Raw genomic sequence first — 21,298 nt, 5'->3', positions numbered from 1 at the left:
CCAACATCCATCAATTTTTAAAGTCATGAGAAAAACAATTTTAAAATTACTTTGCCAGAAAATGGCACATCCATTTTCAACACCTCATGACACTTGCCATTTATGTGTAAAAAATTAAGCTAGTGTATAAACGAAACAAAGCGGGATTATCAATTAAAAGAAGTGGGCGGCCCAACAAGCGAATGGGCTCAGCCGAGGCAGAGTTCATCGTGGCTCTAGGAGCCAGTGCACAGGCTGAGCCACGACAATAGAACCTCAGAATATATCACTACATTGGGAAGCAATTATTAAAAGTGATAACTTTTAAACATGAACTTATAAAGATTCATGCCTCCCCTTATTGACATCAATACTATTGGTACGCTTTATATGTAACAGTAATAGAAAGTAGCAATATCTAATAAGAAGCAACCTCACTTCCTAATATACATGGAGCAAGAGTATAGTCTATTAACCACAAGATAGGCTTTTGTACAGCACACATCATGGACTTGTGTATTTCAAGGTGCCCTCATATCTGATAATGAAGAAAAAGGAGTCAGAGTGAAATAATATATTTGCTTTGGAACAATCAATTTGGTCAAAGGGGTAGCTGGGATAGATGCTAGCTTTTCTAATTGCAAATCGTGCAGTCCAGCCCCCATATGGGTATCTATTTATTTCTCACTGTGTCACTGGAACCAAGCTTTACCCGGCTGATGAGCCCATAACTAGGGCAAAACCTGTCCTGGGTTGTTTGTGTTAAGGTTCAGGGAGCACCTGGCCTGGCAGGTTGGGCTGGACTGTTCCAATGAGGAACAGAGTCAAGGAAGATTTGCATATATCTGGTTCAAAACTAAGGTGGCATGGTGAGCAAAAGAACGATGGGTGGGATTCTACCCCAAGTGATTGCCAGTGGTTAGACAAATTGCAGGCATTCCTCCCATCACCTTTTGTGTGTTTCATAGCTCTTTCTTGCCTCTTCTGTACATCCAAGGTTACTACTTTTTATTCTTGGTGTATAAGGTACATAGCGTGAATGGCAGAAAGGAGCACATGAAAGCTTGGCTTGTTTGTGGCTCAAGCGTCCATTTAATGGCTTTCATACCTCTATCCATGAACTATACCAAATTCAGTAATTTTGATCTTTCAAATGTGTTGCTCACTTTCGGAAAAAAAGTGTGCACACCTGTAAAGATCACTTGACCAACTGTTGCCTCCCAAGGGTTCCAACTGATCTATTATCTGCCTCAGAAGGGATGTAGTGTTTCCGAGACACCGGCTGGTCTCCAGATTTCCCTATAGGTCTGTTGAACACTGACCTGAGCGCTGAAGTATCCGGAAACCTCTATATTTCCAGGGACACTTATCTAGGTACAGAGTAACAAGCTCTTCTCTAAATGCCTCCTTAGGGGAAGGTGATGCTACATAGGCCGTCTGGGGACCACAAGCCTCATCTGCTGCTGTACGCAGACACTGTCATCTGCCGAGCTTCTGCCACCGCCAGGAATCATGTCATAGACCTAATCAGTCGAGGAATTATATCATCGGCGTAAGGTGCCAAGGAGCCATGTCTTTGAAAAAAAGCACAGAGGAATAAGACCATAGATGTATGGCACTAGCGAATAATATATTAGCCATAGGGGAACAACGAATGTTATTGTAGATTTAAAGTGTTGAGGAAATTCCTTACACGTAAGGTGCCAAGCAATAGTATTACGGAGGCAAGGGACTGAGGAATAATGTCACGGATGCAAGGGACTGAGGAGCCATGTGTTAGAAAGAGTGGACCTGCAGAATAATACCATAGATGTATGGCTGACAAATAATGCCTCAAACATTAGAGACTATGAAATAAATATGACATAGTGAGGGGGTCGAATAATACAGTCTTACACATAAGGTGCTGAGAGATAGTTTAATAGAGGAAGGAATTGATAAATAATACCATGGATGCAAGTAACCAAGATGCCATAAAGGATAGATTTAAGGGGTTACGGAATACTATCTCAGATGTAAATTGTAAAGGAATATCTAACTGAGGAGCGATATCATACTTGTTAATGTCCAAGGCCTGATATCATAAATTAAAGGGACTGAGGAGTAAGGGGTCATTAATATATTCATAGTGGACCAAGCAATACCTTCATACATGTAAGGCTCAAGCAATAGGCTTTTAGACATAAGGGAGGGTGGAATAATATAGAGGTGAAGAACTGGGGATAATAAACCAGATGTAATAAGTTGAATAATTATGTCTTAGACCGGAGGTGCCATTGGACAGAACCCCGAAAGTATGAGCTGGGGGACTAATGCTACGGATGCCAGAGACCGGGAATAAGTTAAATGTAAGGGATCTATGAGTGAAGCCTTAAACATAAGAAGACTAGGAGTAGACATTGCTGGTGGAAAGAACAGTGGGATAAAAACACAGTTGTAAGGGACCAAAGAATAGGATCACAGATATAAGGGATTAAGAAATGAAATCATAAATGACACGGTCTGAGGAATCAAATGATGGACGGAAAGGATTTAGGACTACATCCACAGATCTACCGGGCGAAGGAAAGAAGTCAGACACAAGGTACATTATGGAAGGAGGAATATAATCACAGAGGTAAGGACGGATGAATGTAATCAGAGAGGTAAGGACGGATGAATGTAATCAGAGAGGTAAGGACAGATTAATATCACAGAAGTAAGGACGGATGAATATAATCACAGAGGTAAGGACGGATGAATATAATCATAATGGTAAGGGGCAGATTAACATAATCAGAGGTAAGGACAGATGAACATAATCTTAGAGGTAAGGACGGATTAATATAATCATAGAGGTAAGGATGGATGACTATAATCATGGAGGTAAGGGTGGATGAGTATAATCACAAAGGTAAGGATGAATTAATATAATCATAGAGGTAATGGACAGATTAATATAATCATAGAGGTAATGGACAGATTAATATAATCATGAAAATATATGACAGATGAATATAAAACAGATGAATATAATCATAGCGGTAAGGATGAATGAATATAGTCGCAGAGGTAAAGGGCAGATGAATATAATCATAGAGGTAAGGGCGGATTAATATAATCATAGAGGTAAGGACGAATAAATGTAATCAGAAGTAAGTGACGGATGAATATAATCACAGAGGTAAGGACGGATGAATATATTCGTAGAAGTAAGGATGGATGAATGTAATCAGAGGTAAGGGATAGATAGAAGTGATATAAAAATTACTATTTATTAGAAATAAGGGGAATGAATACAACCATAGTGGTAAGATAGGGGGAATGATGTCACTTAAGCGAGGGAGTGAGGCATAACGAACATGGCACAAATGACGGGGAGGGCAGTATACACTTTTCCAACCTCACTTGTCCCACCAGAAATCGCTCCGTAGGTTTCGGCATTTAGGTGGCATAAAGGCAGAGTACGTTAGTGTGTTCGTAAGAGCGCCTTCGAGGAGCTCTGTTTGTAACCTCCAGGTCATTCCTTGGCATTTCGAGGTAGTGAAATCAGGCTTTCATACATCTGAGATCGATTAAAGGGTTAACACTGAGTTCGGTATAAACAACAATTGTGTTGCGCCTCGAGAGACAACTGCGTTTATGACGTGTGGTACACAACTTTCCAAATGAAATTAAAATGAACCGCTGGCATAGTGTACTTTTGAACACAGTCAGTTTCAAGAGATTGCGTTGAACATTGGATTTACGTGGAAATGACTGCAGAATTACATATTCATACCTGTAGCAAGTATATACTTGTGTCGTACACTCATGCATGTACTTCCGTGATTAATATTAAAACAATAGAAGCAAAGTGGACTGAATATGGGGATCAGATCAGCATTAAATTGTATTTCGTATATTTAAAAAAACATTTGCCTCAGAATGGCTAGGGCTCGTTCCCCTGGACGCATCAGGTGAGATTCCTTCCCAGGAGATTCCATGGTTCCCGCTGTCCTCTCGAAGGTCGAATTTGGTTTTCATTCTATGTACATCTATGTGCAGTTACACAACAACGTGTCTGGCCATGTGTGTGTGCACGCATGAATCTCTCTTATTACCGAGCAGTCTGACAACACGCGACCAAATATAGCCTTGCAGATTCAGGGCAGGAACATGATGCATTACAACGTCCTATTACAGAGCTGTTAAAAAGATGATTACGTGGGCTTTCAAATGAGTTACACAGTCAGTTAGAAATGAGAAATGAAAGAGGCTCGCAACAGATGACCGCAGCAGAGGGTTACCCCAAGAAGAGATGGTTATGAAACCTCTATCTTTCCATCTTTCCATATGTACGTCTTTCTGCTTGTCTGTCTTTCTGTCTGTACATTAGTCCGTCTACCCACTCACCAGTCACATCATCCATATGCCATTCAGTTATCTATCTATCCTATCTATCTATCTATCTGCTTGTTTGTTTGTCAGTACATTAATTCGTCTACCCACTCACCAGTTACATCATCAGTCTATTCTATCAGTCTATTCTATCAGTCTATTCTATCAGTCTATTCTATCAGTCTATTCTATTCTACCAGTCTATTCTATCAGTCTATTCTATTCTACCAGTCTATTCTACCAGTCTATTCTATTCTACCAGTCTATTCTACCAGTCTATTCTACCAGTCTATTCTATTCTATCAGTCTATTCTACCTGTCTATTCTACCTGTCTTCTTGTTTGTCAGTACATTAGTCCGTCTACCCACTCACCGGTCACATCATTTATTTGTCATTCAGTTATCTATCTATCTATCTATCTATCTATCTTTTAACCGTCCGTGTGGTTGTCAGTTAATCTGTCTTTCTGCCCAGCGCTGTACCTAGCTCTCCCTATATCTATATATGTGATGCATGTATTCATTAAGCCCTGTCTCTCTCTCTGTGTACACACTGCCATGATCCCCCTATGATATGAGTTTGACTACCCACTCCTTCTCTATGTGCCTTGGTTCTAGGGAGAGGTTTCTCGATAAAGGAGTGAAGGTGGGCTGCATGTGTCGTATACATTGTCAGGAAGATATATATTTTTTAATTAATGTATGCATATGAATTACAAGCGCGGAATACACATATATATATATATATATATAGTATTAAAATTGCATTTACCTAGCGCTTACTACCCCTGAGGAGACGCCGAAGCGCTATGCCTATAAGCAAGCGAACATACACAGATAGATAATTATATAAGCAACTCATCAGTTAGGAGAGCACAACAAATGTTGCCAGCTTTAGAATATGTGGGTTGCCGATGGCTGCACAGATTCCTAGAGGACAGGAAACGGTGCCACTATATGCATTAACCTTGGGTGCAGCTGGCACTGCCAGCAGAGGTACGATGGCAGCCCTGCCTATGCTACCTTGCTGCCAGGCACCGTTCCCTGGGATGGCTCGAGTCAGGGCATCCCATTTCCTGGGCGGCTGCAATGAGGGCACCGCATAGAGCCGAGTCCGAATCCACGGCTTCCCACCCCTATGTTTCAGACAGTCACCCCCAAAGTGTCTTCACTCACTGCGGGCCGGATAGCAGTCACCGGGACAGGTAACATAGCGCATTGATTCTCAGATCCGTACCTTCTGGCCGCTGTCCGCCGTCCTCTGGTACCCGCTGGGATGCTCCGGCACCTCATCCCGGCTGCATCTTCTCGCATCCTCAGCATCCAGGTCCGCGGATCCTTCATGCCTCGCGCCGGTGATATTTATAGACGCGCGCGCCTAGATCGGCGTCTATGCAGCAGGACTAAAGTATCGCGGCTAAAATACCGAATGCAATAAAAACCGGGCGCTACGGGCTGTGCTTCCCCCGGTGCAGCCCCGCAGTTCTGTGCCCGAGATCCGGTGTCTTCCAGTTACTGTCACAGACTGATCAGCCCTCCGAGACCCACCGGCGCTATTTTTAGCTCCTTTCCCATAGAGCAGAAGTAGATATTCCATTAAAATCCACAGCCATAACACTGCAGCACTATACATAGTGCAGGGCCCCCTCTTCCTTCGCCCCCCACCTCCCTCCTCCCGCCACCGACGGCCCTTTCTGGCTGCAGTTATGAGCTATGCAGAGCCCCGGGCGGGCCCCTCGATCCCCTGCCTTATTAAATGAGATATCTGACGCTCACCCCACTTTGCTTCGAGGGCCTGGGTGGGCGGTTCCACGACGTGGGCATACATATTCGAGGCCTACCTGTCACCGACCAGTCATTTGAAATGTGCCATTCCGTCCCACACAGACGTTCATGCCCAGGTGTGAAGCCGTGCAAGGCATTGGAAATAGAATATAGTGCGTTGCATTCACCATACATCAATTTTGTTTGTCTCTTGGAATGTTCAGGTGAAAACAGAGCCCACAAATTGTTAGGGCGAGTCGAGCCGGGCCAGAGGTATGGTTTGGCTCAGGGTAGGCCTGGCCTATATGGAAATCAGTGCCCGCTGGGCTGGTCTGACGGTAGGTGTGTGGGCCCGTTCTCTGGCTGTTTGTGGGATTATTTTTTATGGCATGACGTGTCGGTTTTTACTTTTGACTCCCATTATATTATAACAAACATTGTCTGCAAAAAGCTCAAATCCTCGTGGTCTTCCACACCTTACAAAAAGACTTGTAGCGCGTGTCTTTACTCTACTCACGTTCAGAACTGCCCCAACACTTACAAAACAAGTTATTATTGTAATTGTAGCCTAATTCAGCCTGCAGACGGGCTTCCCGCGTGCAGTCTCAGGACCGTGGCTCTCTGGGCCAGGCGCGCTATCCTGTCAGGGATGTGGTCTCTTGCCCTCTAGGCCCAACGCCGAGAGCCAGAAGGGTTTAAGCATGGACGTCATTTAGAGGTCGGCAGGGGTCACAGTTGCGACCCCTAGCTTGCCTCTTGCGACCCCCGTTCTCAGAGGCAAAATCAGTGATAGGAACACAGTGGCGTTTCGCCCTTATGGGCTACAGTCGGAGATCCACTCCTTTCTGAATAATGTTTAATTTTTCACTGTTAGTGTAATGAAAAGGGACAGAAATTAGCTGAAATATGGCGTTCCCTGTGAGCTGAGGTAAGTTTAAAAAAATAGTGCTTTTAAATGTATGCGTGTTTGCGGAGGCGTGTTTATTTGAGCGAGAGTATGTGTGTAAAGGTGTGTATGTGTAAGCATGTGTGTGACACCCCAATGTCTCTTTGCTGTGCATTCCAGCTGCAGGATAGCGCATGGGGCTGCAATTGTGCAGCAGGAACGCCCATCAGACCACCAGGTTTTTTTTTGCCTACTAGACAACCGTGGTTTTATTTGATGAAGCAAGTTTGGTGTTTTGGGGAGCATTCCCTTGGGCAAGGGTCGCTCCCATTTTAGGGGTGTATGTTTTGGCCATTTCTGCACCATTTGGGGCATATCAGCCATATATTTTTAGGCCCATCTACCCCCAAGGGGACAGAAAGCCACTAGACACAAGCGATATCATTTATTTGAACGCCAGGGAGAGGCCACTTTGGCAAGGGTCACTCCCCTTACTGAGGGCTGTAATTTGGCTGGTTATGCCTCCTTTGGGAACAGATCGGCCACATTTTTAAGCTGATCTGCGGAAGCAGTTCGACAAAAGGGATATTATTTCTATGAATGTAGGGGATGGGCCCCCTAGGCAAGGGTTGCTCCCCTTTACTGGGGGCATGTATTTAGGCCCTTTCTACCTCTCTTGGGGGCAGATAAGCCATATTTGTAGGCCCATCTGCAGAAAGCCACTAGACAAAAGGGATATTATTTATATGAATGTCAGGGAGTGGTCCCTTAGGCAAGGATTTCTCCCCTTTAGTGGGGGCATGCATTGTGGCTGTTCCTGCCCCAATTAGGGGCATATTGGCCATATTGTTAGCCCAATCTGACCCCAAGGGAGGCAGAAAAACCACTAAACACCAGGGACATTTTCTGTGTCTGAGAACTGGAGTTCAGCTGACGGTCTGCGGGTACTGGTGTTTAGTTGGCAGTGTGTGTGGACTTGTGCTTGCCTGGCAGTGTGTGTGGACTGGCATCCTGCTGATGGTGTGTGTTGACTGGGCCCTGGTTGGGGATTTGTGTGGCTGGCATTTGGATGGTGATGGGCAGATTTCATAGTTTTTTAATCATGTTAACTGTTTTATTGCTTGGCATCCTTTGCATTTGTGATAGTAATGTTTTATTTCTCCTTTTTATTCTAGTGAAGAGCTTTTGATTTCCTTTGCTGGGACTCCTGCTTGCTGTTTCACCACTGGTAGATCTGCAGTCTGCATAGTTGCAAGTATTTTGGTAAGAAAAAGTTTTTTGTACTGTTTACTCTAAATGAGTATCATTGCCATGCATGAATGGATTTTTTGTAAATGGTTCAATAACAGCAGTATATATAGCTTCTGCTTTATTGTGTGTGAAATTCTCCTTGGATGTGTATTGTGTTGTCTTGTTTGTAATTTTCTTTTTGCCTTTCAAGTGGGATATTGTTGGTGCTTGCTGTGTCTGTGCAGAGAAGGTGCAGGTGATCCTGAACCTAGGTGTCTCTAGCAAGTGAGTGGTATCGTATTTGAGAATATAGGTTTTGTGTGCTTTGTATTGATTGACTTTTCCTTCCAGATTACTATATTCCAGTAGTTTTACGTTCTGTTTGATAAAGCCACACTTTGTTTATTACTTATTTTACACAGTGTTGGTCATTGTTGACTTATTTGTTGTGTTACTTTTTTTAGTAAGGATTATGGTTACCAGCCGCTAGATTACTGCTCAGCAGGTTGGAGGTACACTTTTTGATTCTTACTCTGACCGTGATTTTGAGACTGACTCTGCATCTGAGGCAGAGGGGGAGGACCAAACTTCTGGCAGTAAATTTTGTGCCCCAGAGGAATCAAGTGATGAAGAAACCACGCTCAGTGTGGAGGCTGTGCCTCTTTTAGAGGAGGCACTGATGTGCCGATAGTGCAGCATGAGGCTTCTGGATTGCAGCCTGGGGCTGAAAGTTTCCCACTGGAAGTGCTAAACTCTGGGTTGCCCCAAACATGGTGCAGCCGGTGTTGCCTGCCTCTACTGGTCTCGCAGGGTGTAGAGTGAATACTGAAAACATTTTGCCTATAAATTTCTTTCAGTTGCTGATGGATAATGTATTTGGATGAGACTGTTGACCAGACTATTTGCTTACCGAACACTATTTGACTGACAACAGTGCCAGACTTAAGCCACGCTCTAGAGCTACCTGGTAGACTCCCACAAACCTGGATGACTTCAAAAAGTTCTTGGGTTTAACTTTTTTGATGACTTGATAAGGGAGCCATCACCGTGTTTACATGGCAACAGCTATATTTCCAGCAACCATGAGTTGTGATCCTTATTTGATTCTGCTTCAGAGGGTGCATTTCGTTGATAACACTTCAGCATTGTCACAAGATCACCCTGATTGTGAATGTCTTTTTAGGATTCGGCCTGCCTCTGATCATTTTGTAGAGCTCTATGTTCCAGGGAAAGAAATAGCTGTGGGCGACTCTTTGGTCCTATTCAAGTGTTTGATTTTTAGGCAGTACATTCCTAGCAAGAGGACAGGTTATGGAATTAAGATGTATATGCTGTATGAAAGTAGTACTGGCTATGTCTATAATTTCAGGGTGTACACTGATAGGGATTCCACTATTGAACCACCTGGTTGCCTGTCTACTTTTGGTGTTAGTAAGTAAATTGTGTGGGAACTTGGTGGAGGAATTTTTAACAAAGGTCACCATTTATACTTACATAACTTCTACACTGGCGTGCAAATGTTCAGGGAATTGTTCAAAGTGGATAGTGTTGCGTGTGGCACACTCTGCTCTAACTGTAAAGTTTACCCTAAAGATCTTGTTTGTAAAAAGCTTAAGCAGGAGCTGTGCAATGGCTTGCGTAGTGATGTATACATGCTGACTGCTATCAATGATGAAAGTAATTCACCTGTGATTGTTTGGGATCAGGTTACTGAAGCATGCAAACGTCTGTGTATTTTAGACTACAATAAGCATAGGGGTGGCGTAGGCAGAAAAGATCAGAGGTTGAAAACTTACACTGCTGTTCATAAGACTTACATTTAGTATAAGAAGTTGCCTATCCATTTACTCCCTTCAGCAACCTTCAATGCTCTTGTTGTATTCAGGGATTGTTCTTCAGATTCAAAAAAGGCATTTTTTCAGTTTCAGCAGTCTGTGATAATCAGCCTTGTTGTAGTGGAACTGGCAAGTATTCCTAGAGTTGGAGTGGTGGAGGATGTGGCTAGATTAAACGATTGCCACTTTACTGATTACATTCCTCCCATGCCTAAAATAAACTATCCCTGTGTGAGATGGCATTTGGCTGGCGGTGTGTGAGTAGGGACATGCTGCTGATCACTTCACGCACACTACTAGCCAAACGTCAATCCACACACACACCGCCAGCCGGTGAGATTGCTGTATCAGTGATGTGGATGTATGAAAGTGATGGGCCCTTGGATGGCGCTGTCTGATGATGTGAAAGTTGTTAGGTGCTGAGCCTTCGGCTGGCGGTGTAAGGTATGTGAATGGTCTGTAAAGTGGTTGGTGCCTTGCTGCAGCTTTACAGCTCACAAGCTGTGAGTCACTGATTCAGGTTTGTGACCTTTTAATTATTAACAGTGTATTTCATTTTTGTGAAAACTCTTGTTAATAAAATTTTACATTTCAAACCTTTCACTCACCCTTGTGCAAATCACTGGTTCAGCTTTTTGACCTTTCAATTATTAACAGTGTATTTTATATTTATGAAATCTCTTGTTAATATAATTTTACATTTTGAACCTATCACTCACCCTCATGCCAAATTCAACGAGTATGTGCGTGCACTTAGGAAGAGATGGTTGTGCAGTAATATTTGTCTTTTCTGTCTTTCTCTGTATTGGACCATGCCTTTTTGCATGGTCATCCCCAAACCTTTTGCCTCCTTCCTCTTATTTTGTTCGGACCTGTTTTTGTTGGCATTAGGACTCTGGGCACTTTACCACTGCTAAAGTGCATATGCTTCCAGTTTAAATTGCATTGGTGATTGGTCTATCCATGATTGGCATATTTCTGTTACCATTAAGTCCTTAGTAAAGTGCACCAGAGGTGCACAGGGCCTGTAAATAAAATGCTACTAGTGGGACTGCAGCACTGATTGTGCCACCCACATGAGTAGCCCTGTAAACATGTCTCAGACCTGTCATTGCAGTGCCTGTGTGTGCAATTTTAAACTGCAATGTCGATCTGGCAAGTGCACCCACTTGCCAGGCCCAAACCTTCCCTTTTAGTACATTTAAGGCACCCCTAAGGTAGGCACTAGGGAGCCCCATGGGCAGGGTGCAGTGTATTTACAAGGTAGGACATGAACTGCTGTGTAATACATCTTATGATAGTGAAGTACTGCTAAATTCAGTTTTCACTATTGAATGGCCAATCTCTCGCATAGGTTAAAATGTAGATTTCCTTTAAATACATTTTAAGTGCAATTTCCCACTGGGATCAGATAGAGATGTGGAGCTTGGTGTCTCTGAATTCACAATTTAAAACTGCATATTTTGGTAAAGTTGGTTTTTAGATTGCCAATTTGAAAATGCCACTTTTAGAAAGTAGGCATTTTCTTGCTTAAGCATTCTGTGCCTCTGCTTGGCTGCTGAATCCATGTCTGGGTCATACTGACAGTTGGGCTGTTTGTGGATGCACTCTAGACAGTAACACACAGGGCGCTGAGGTGTGTCCTGCATATTCTGATGAGTCTTCCTGGACTAGTGTGGGAGGAGCTGACACCTGCACTTGAAAGGGCTGGGCCTGCCCTCACACAATACAGTCTTTAACCCCCTAGAGTGTGTCTGGGGCAGGACAAGGAAGAGGCAGGGTCTTGTGCACTACAAAGACTTTCCTTTGAAGTTTGCCTACTTCAAAGACAGAAATGAGTAAGTATTGGACAGCTGACACCACAACTTTAGATTACTTCTGGATCAAGAGGAACCTCTGCCAAGGAGAAGAGCTTGATGCTTGAGGAGGACCTGCCACTCTGCCTGTTGCTTTGCTCTGCTGGCCTGCTGCTGCTTCTGCTTTAAGAGGTAAAGGACTGGACTTTGCTTTCTGAAATCCTACTTGTGAAGTTTCTCCAAGGGCTTGGGCTGAGTTTGCCTCCTGTTCTGAAGTCTCAGGGCCATCAAAGACTTCATCTGCCTGCACCTGGGTATTTTTGCTGAGGAACCGGACTTGAGAAAGTGATGTCAATCCAGTTCCAGGGCCCTTGGGAGTGAAAGCTGGCCTGAAACCAAGAAGAACAGGCACACCGACTCTGGACAGCTCCAGAACCGGCGCTGCTGCACAAGTCTGCGATGCTGCCTGCAAATCAAAGCCATGGTCCCTGCTGGAGTGCAACAACTCTGACCGAAGCTCCAGGCCAGACTCCGCCGCAGCCTCGCTGAAGTCTCGCAACATTGTGAGACCAGAGTGACGTGTCACCGACGTCCGTGACACTCGACTCCACCGTAGCTCCGTGGCATGACTACGACCCTAAAAGGTCGCTCCACCGTGTCTTGACCTGCCGGACTTCTCGACCCCACCGGATCATAAGGAACAGACACCTCGAAACCCTGCAGTAAGGAGCTGACGCCGCACAGGATCCAGTGACGCCTCACCTTCCAGACTCCGTTCACCAGCTTGTTTTCCTCATTACCAAAGGTACATTAACTGGGAGTCTGTGTGCCTCCCCACGAGTGGCATCGGACTGTTGGGAACAACTCCGTCAACATTGTATGTCGGATTTTTGTCATTTTGTTCTTGTTTGATTTAGATAAATATTAACTATTTTTCTAAACTGGTGTGGGGTCCTTTTGTGGTGTTTTCACTGTGTTGCTGTCGGTGCTTGTACAAATACTTTACACATTGCCTCTGAGATAAGCCTGACTGCATGTGCCAAGCTACCAAGGGGGTGAGCAGGGGTGATCTCCCTTACCCTGACTAGAGGGAGGGTCCCTACTTGGACAGGGTGTGAACTGGCTGCCAACTAGAGACCCCATTTGTAACACTCTGCCAGGCTGTACATTGGCTCTAGCGAAAATCTAACAACTCTAGATATTTTCGTAAACTAGACACCCAGGGGAGGACAGGGTGGTGTACCTCTCATTGATCCTAGCAAGTTTTCCTACCCACAAGGTCGTGCAAACCTGAAAATGTGACTAAAATCACACATTGCATTTTGGTGCCAGGATTAGAAGAAAGCCACCAAATTCCTATCACCCAGAATTTCTCCACTAGTACCAATAAAAATGCTGCCCCACTTGTGTGGCTGTGACTAGTGCCTCCGATAGGAGCTGATCAAACTAACATTAATGGGAGTCCTCGCAAAGGGACCCTCCTTGACCATGGCTTGATTTGTTCGGGTGCAGGCACTAGGTCCAGCCACACTAGTGAGGTACAATCTTCTATCGGGAGAATTGGGGGAATGCAGATTGGATGAATTTTGTGGCTCCCTGCAGATTCTAGAACTTTCCATCACAGAAATGTGAGGAAAATGTGTTTTCTAAGCAAAGGTTTGAGGTTTCCAAGGGATTCTAGTTAACAAAACGTGGTGGCAGCCATGGAAGTCATCCCATCCTGGATACCCCTACGTGTGAACTTTAAATAATGTGCAGGTTTGCTAGGTTTCTGTAGGTGCCAGCAGACCTAACCAACTTGGAAAAAAGGGTCAATTTTGTGGGGAAAAATGCACTGTGTCCCTGTTGCATTTTGCGCTGATCCCTGTCACTTGGTATTGGGTGCATCATCATTTAATCGCGTTGGCAGCGGCCTTCTGGGCAGAGCTTTGGGTAGTGATGCGCTTTCTTTTATAAATTAATCAGTGCCTCCACATTACCTCTCTCAATAACTTACTCCTTTCTCGTGACTGCTTCCTATAGTTCTACCCACACAAGCGAGGTACTAATTTTTCAGCAGACTTGGGGGAATTCAAGGTGGAAAGAAGTTTGTGGCTCCCCACGGATTCTAGAATTTTCCATCACAGAAATGTGAGGAAAATGTGTTTTTAGTAATACTTGGAGGTTTGCAAGGGATTCTGGGTAACAAAATGTGGTGAGAGCCATGCCAATCAGCCCGTGATAGATACCCCTTGGTGTCTTGTTTTAAAAAATGTACAGATTAGCTAGGTTTCCCTAGCTCCCAGCTGAGCTAGGGTCCAAAATCTAAAGTTACCCATATTGGAAAAAGAGGGTCAGTTTTGGGTGGAAGTATGTGCTGTATCCGTGTTGTGTTTTGGGCTGTTTCCTTGTTGTGGGCACTAAGTCTAGCCACACAAGTGAGGTACCACTTATCGTGAGACTTGGGGGAATGCCGGGTGGAAGGAAGTTTGTGGCGACCCACAGATTCTAGAACTTTCCATCACAGAAATGTGAAGAAAATGTGTTTTTTAGTCAAAGGTTTAGTTTTACAAGGGATTCTGGGTAACAAAATGTGGCGAGTGCCACACAGGTCAGCCCACCCTGGATACCACTAGCTTTCTAGTTTTCAAAATTTACACAGGTTGGCTAGGTTTCCCTAGGTGCCATCTACGCTCAGGGTCAAAACCCAGAGCTATCCACATTGGGTTTAAAATGTGCTGCTAATGCGCTGCTTCCATGTTGCATTTTGGGCTGTTTCCTGTCGCAGGCACAAGCCCACCATTTTTACCTATTTTTATAGAGAGACTTTAGGGAATGTCAGGTGAAAGGAGCTCGTGGCTCTCCCCAGATTCTCTAACTTTCCATCACAGAAATGTTAGGAAAATTTGTTTTTTTAGCTAAGTTTTCCTAGCCAAAACCTAGAGATACCTACATTGGAAAAAGAGGGTCAGTTTTGGGTGGAAAAATAGGCTGACTCCATGTTGCGATGTGGGCTATTTCCTGTCGCAGGCACAAGGTCTATCCACACAAATGAGGTACCATTTTTGTCAGGAGACTTGAAGAGCATACAATAGTAGAACATTTGTTATTACTGACTGAATTTCGCTGCATTTGTGCCTCTCAAATGTAAGCTAGTGTATAAGAAAGATGACATTTTGAAAAATACCCTTCAAATCATACGCTAACATGGATACCCACAAATTCAGAAATGTAGAAATAACCACTGTTCCTAAACTCTATATTTTGTGCCCATTTCAGAAATACATAAGTTTCCTTGATACCCATTTTTTTATCTGCCTGTTTTGCCATAAGAATTGGACTATACTCAGTACTCTTTGAAAAACCATTGTATGGTGCAGCTCAATTGTTTGCTCTGGGTACCTTGGGTTCTTGGAGAATATAAAAACGCTATATATCTGTGCAACCAGCAGGGTCTAGGAGACATAATGGTATATTGCTTTTGTCAATTGGCCATTGGGACAAAAAGTTACAGATGAAAATGTAACCATAAATGCCTGTTTTTTGCAAACTCTTATTCTCAATATTTTGCTTTGGAGAAAACCTTGAGGGATCTACACACATGGCCCTTGCTTATTTTGGAATTTTGTCTAGTTTTTAGAAATGCATAGCTTTTCTGGATCACCCATAAGTTTCACACTGGTATCCACCACAAACTGGAAGTAGGTGGAAAGAACACTAAACAGGGAAAATAGGCTACCTCTTCGAAAAATGCCCAAACTGTGGTACAATATTAGTTTTTTTTTTTTTTGACTGAGCGTTGTATGTTCCTGAAATCTGGGAATATTGTGACTTCAGTACAGTAAACAGTTTGTGGATGCCATTTTTAGGAAAAAAATATGATTTTATCTGGAGCACTTTTTCCCTGTATTTTTCTAAAACTCAAAATGATGCTATATGTTGCCTATTTTCTAGGTCCCCTCCAGGGTGCCCTAAGTGCGCACTACCCCAATTAGCCAAAAAGGGGTCAAAACAGGGAAGGTGGGGAGGGGGAGGCATATAAACTAAGGGGTTAAGTAGCCTTGGTTTTCTGCAACCATTGAATTCGGCACACTGGCCACGGGCTTCTGAGAAAAACTTTGGGTACCAACACTTATTGCTTTACAAATCAAGCACTGCCGGGACACAAGTACCAGTAAGTGAATCGTGAGTAGAAGAACCCTGTTTACCTGCACCCAAAGGTGCAGAGATGGCCTGCATTCTCTTCCTGGTAAAATTTACAAAGATTGTCATGACTGGGCCCTCTCATGACCCACAGTGCAAATTATTGACCGTAACAGAGCTGTTAGAACACAAATAAGAGTAACGGGAGTGGTGCAACCCCACACGTACTCCCGAGAGGAATGAGCACATCCATATACCACTAAAGGCCAAAGGGGTAACCCGAGGAACAGATGGGTTCCCCCTTACTAAGGCCCCCAGGCCCCTCTACAAAGCCTGCCAAAGGGGACTTGGCCGTCCCCTGTGGGCCACCCAACCAATTCCAACCCCCAATGTATCCTCTACCTCCGGTCACCTGGGCTTACCCCAATTCTCCTTTTTTGGGGAGAGGCCCTGGTCGAGGAAGGGGAAGGAAAAAGGGAGTCAGCTGGAATCTAAGAGAGGAACAACCAGACAACTAGACCACCAGCACGACATAATCAATAGATCTACCACCGTTATCAACCCGAGCCCTAAGATACTAAAAGACAATGATTTCAAAGCACTGGAGAAGGGCCTAGGTTTTGTCCCTACACCTAAGCTTGATATTTTCAAATTGAAAATTGAGATGGCTGAGTTATTCCGAAATATAAGACTAAAAACCTTTTTCCTTAACCATCATGAACCCAATACAGGGCAGGATAGGAATACAGGTTTACGCGCCAAATCACGGTTCACTCCTCCCTGTCAGCAAATGCCACCAGAAGTGTTGGCTTTTGAGAAATCGGTAAGCCGGAAAATAGACAATTAGCGAGCAGACCATAGTGGGATTTTCCATAACATCAGTGCGCATGAAATAGCAGCCCTCAATGACCTGAGTAATGACTCCTTGATTGTTGTAAAACCAGCCGACAAGGGAGGTGCCATAGTAATAATGCCAAGGGTCATGTATGAGGAGGAATGCTTTCGCCTACTAGGAAATAACCACCATTACAAAAAAAAAATGTCCAAGGACCCTACATTATAAATAAAAGAAGAGATAACCTTTCTAACTAGGAAGGGCCTAGAGAATGGTTGGATAACGAAACATGAGGCAGCTTTCCTAAACCAAGTGAACCCCAAAACTCCTTATTTCTATATCTTGCCAAAGATTCATAAGAACAAGCATCCTCCACCAGGGAGACCGATAGTATCCGGGATCAAATCTATCCTGGAACCCCTTTCTCAGTTCTGCGATTGGTTTCTTCAACCATATGTGAGAAGGATCCCAACCTATCTTAAAGACACTAAAGATGTCTTGATACTACTAGACAACTTAGAGTTTGATAAAGATCACGAACAACTCATAACCCTGGACGTGTAATCTCTCTACACTAACATCCCACAGGAAGCAACCCTAGAAGTCATCAGCAATTTGCTGAACAATAGTGTTTGGAATTTTATAACTCCTCGAGAATTTGTCTTAGACCACGCTCATCTGTCAGTAACTAGAAACTTCTTCGAATTCAACAAAAACTTCCATCTACAGATACAAGGTACCTCAATGGGGAGCACCTTTGCACCGAGTCTAGCCTGCCTATACATGGACCATTTTGAGAGAGATATGGTACTGACAGATGAAAATCAGTTTTTTGATAACATCAAGATATGGAAAAGATACATTGACGACTTCTTTCTCATATGGAAAGGCACGAAGGAGGAAGCAAACACTTTTGTAACATGGCTCAACGCTCTGAATACTTTTTTAAGATTCATGTCCACCATGGGGAACCCGGACATCTCTTTTCTTGACCTTCTCATAAAAGTGAAAAATGGCCTCCTTAAAACCGAGGTATACTATAGGCCAACTGACCGGAACAATCTGTTGCAATTTCATAGCTTTCATCCACATTCCCTAAAAGACAATCTACCAGTGGGTCAGTCCTTACGTCTGCGACGTAACTGCACAGAGCTTACTGATTATAAGAAACATGCCAAAAACCTCACTGACAAACTACAGGCTAGAGGGTACCCTGCATACCTCACGAGGAGAGACGAAAAGCGAGCTTGTTTTAGCAACAGAGAAACATTATTTTAACCCACCATCAGAACCAACAAGGAAGACACCTTGATTTGTGTAACCACCTTCAATCCTGCATCCAACACGATAAAAAAGATAATCAACGAGGACTAGAAAATTCTAACCTCAGGAGGACTACCTTTCCAACCACCCTTGAATGCCTTCAAAAAAGCAAAGAGTATCCGGGACATGATTGTCCATACCCGACCACGGGACAACCCCATCAAAAACAGACAAGGAACCCTATGGGACCTACCACCCCCAAAAGGACATTTCCCCTGCGGGAACTGAAGCATCTGCCAGTTCACCAAGAAGACCCTCAAGGTAGAGTTGGGCCTACAGATGCCCTGGGAGCTGAAGCATTTTACCAATTGTAACAGTAAGAATGTTATTTATATGATAACATGTCCATGCGGTCTTAAGTATATTAGGATGACCACCAGAAGAGTAGGCACGCAAATTTGCGAGCACAGGAGCACAATCCGTTGCAAAAGAGATGCCACTAGACTGACTGTACATTACGTCACCAATAACCACCATCCCAATGACATGGAAAGGGTGGTCATAGATCAACTCAACTTCCCCACCACGAACTTGAAACAGAAGTTACTGTTTTACGAACAGAGATGGGTATGGAGGCTACATACTGACACGAGTGGACTAAACAACAACATTCAATGGTCTACACTGGGCTAACACCATCCCTCTACCCATCGTTAATCTTTATACCTCCTCTCTGAGGGCTCTTGGTCTACATCACGTCCTAACCCATGGTATGAACATCACCTGATGGGTTTGGAATATGTACGTTGTGTTCGCTGCACAACAATACCTGTTCACCCCCTGCGTTGGGGCCTGACAGATCTTGGCCTATTGTGGCCCAATCCATTTGTTTGGGATCCCCTTTTCTCCTCCTTTCTTCCATATTTTTCTTTTCTTCCCTCTCTCACTTCCTCTCTCCCCTTTCTTCTTCCCCTCTTCCTTCTCTCTTCCCCCTTCCACTCTCCTCCCTCCATTCCTCCTTTTTTCCCCTCTCTTTTTTTCTTCCACCCCTCTTCTTTCTTCCCCTTCCCCCCTCTTTCTTTCCTTTCCCCCCCTTACCTTTCCTCCCTACTCCCCCCCCTTCCCCTCCAACCCCCTCCCTCCTCCTCCGGAATATTACAGGAATTTCCTCTTCTATTAAGGGCCTTTTGGCTTCACTATGAGCCAGGGCTCCGGTTTGCTTGTGACTACGGTCACTTAGCAACCAGCCGCCGGGGAGACTCCAACTCCCATCTCCCCCGGGTTGGCTGTGATGCGCCGCGTTACTCCATAACGCGCCGCCCCTCCTCCTTTCCACTTCACCCACAGAAGACTACATTTCCCGTCCTCCCTGGGCTACATGTGACGCGCTGCACCCTTTCGCTACGCCCAACATCATTGCGCGCCCGACCGTGGACCACTGCATGAGTCAAGGAAGCATTTCTAAGTTTTACTTACGTCGGAATTTACCGGCATTGCCTTAGAAGGCTTTTTCCACCTAATTGGTTTCCCTGATACCTTTAAATACCCATCGATCGTTCCTCCCAGCATTCGAGCGGTTGGGATTCGGACAGTAGGTACACCCACCGGTATTCCCTTGGGTGTGGTAAGTCTTCGACAAGCCTTATTATTATTACTGCTTTTTTGTTATGATCATTATTCCTTAAACGGAGGCTATGCCTTTCTTCTCTCTCCTCTTTCCCTGCAGCCAATTTTGATCCCATTCATATCCTTCCCAGCCTTTTTAGTTGAGCTTTTGACCTCACTAGTATCTGGGGTGCTCCTTAACGCCTTCAACTTTTACCGCATCTTGTAGTTTTTGCTTCCTCATTGCTATTGTTCACTCTAACAGAGTGAGACTACAAGGGATACCCTCCCTCCGGCAACTCCCAGACCAGAGGCAAATCGCCTTATCCTTCGGGGTAAGTTCCCCTACCCCGCAATGCATGTTTGCTTGTGTGTTAATTTTCTACACTGCATTTTATCACCCGGTGTGCTGTGTTGTGTGCTGTGTGTAGTGACACTTATTTACCACTTTTATTATAATTACCATTTTATTCTTTCTACAGACCTACCGTAATATGAACAAACAGTTCAGGTAGGCCTATTACTCTATTATTTTTACCACCCACCAAGCATGCTACAAAGCATTCATCCCTAGGGGATCCATGACCCTGACGAATGCCCCTGACCTTCCAGCACGTAGAGAGGGCAGAAACATGTTGGTCCTTGTTTTTTAGATTCCGTGAGTCATTAATCTCAACTAAGTCACGAACATACGTTTTAACCTTACCTACATACACCTCTATTAAAGTATCCTACTAACCGTGACAGGTGACGTGTAAGGTAATGTTATTCACACCCCACCTGGATCCCTGTAAAATATCCAATTAGATTTATTTCAGCACTCCTTCTGTGGTTCCTTTAACAACGAGGTTGAGTCCGCCCAGGTAGTACTATCTTACCTGGGTGGGGCTAGGTGGTCAAATGATGAAGCATGACACTATTATGAGTGTGAGACCACCTAGTCCGTAAAAGGAACTCCCTCTTGTAGATACAGCCACTACCTCAGACATTCCATACTCAGCCCTGTATCCAGCAATTACGCGCTGAGCCAGCGCCTCTAGTTTAGGGTTCACTAATCCAGTTCACCCTTACGTATCACCCCACACCTTTAGTGGTATATGGACGTAACAGAGCTCCACATTTGACTGTCTTGAATACTGGACCTTCACTACTCAGCCTAACCAAACACTGGCGCGCTCAGAGAGAGTTGGTGACTATTGACTTAAAAAATAATCTTTCTGTCTCATGTCTCTGTCCCTACTTCATCCCACTAAGCACTTTCTTTAGTTTTATTTCTCTGTAACCCACTTTTCTCTACTTCACTTTCACGACACCACTTATTTTCACTATCTAAACTGTCAATTGAACTCACCATTTGATCGTTACATCACCTTTCCACCTCTCTCTCTTGCTATGTGGGGTACACTGGTGCTCATTTTTAGGATTCAGCACTTATTTTTCTTCATCAGACATTTACTGAGAGAAGAGAGAGAAAAAAAAAACAGAATGATGGAGTAAGAGAAAGATGGAAAAACCATCACAAAGGGAGAAAGAAGGTACCTGCAGCGAGATGAAGGGTCCGGGATCGTCTGGTAGTGGATTGGAAAGACTCAAGGCGGAACAAAGGGCACACAGCCTTGGCATT

The 21,298-nt window shown here is 44.2% G+C and overlaps 1 protein-coding gene across 1 annotated transcript in view; it reads right to left on the bottom strand.

Moving 5' to 3' along the window:
- The window catches only part of ANKRD34A (ankyrin repeat domain 34A), an 80,075-nt gene extending 73,941 nt beyond the window's left edge, over nucleotides 1-6,134 (bottom strand). The window contains exon 1 of the mRNA XM_069218251.1: nucleotides 5,576-6,134. The gene's annotated coding sequence lies outside the window, so the exon portion shown is untranslated. The remainder of the gene's footprint in view (nucleotides 1-5,575) is intronic.
- Nucleotides 6,135-21,298: the final 15,164 nt, after the last annotated feature.

Source organism: Pleurodeles waltl, chromosome 12 (genome assembly GCF_031143425.1).
Source record: "Pleurodeles waltl isolate 20211129_DDA chromosome 12, aPleWal1.hap1.20221129, whole genome shotgun sequence".
NCBI classification, from domain to species: Eukaryota; Metazoa; Chordata; class Amphibia; order Caudata; family Salamandridae; genus Pleurodeles; species Pleurodeles waltl.
Note: the sequence above shows the minus strand (reverse complement) of the source record. Positions and strands in the feature narration are given on the sequence as shown.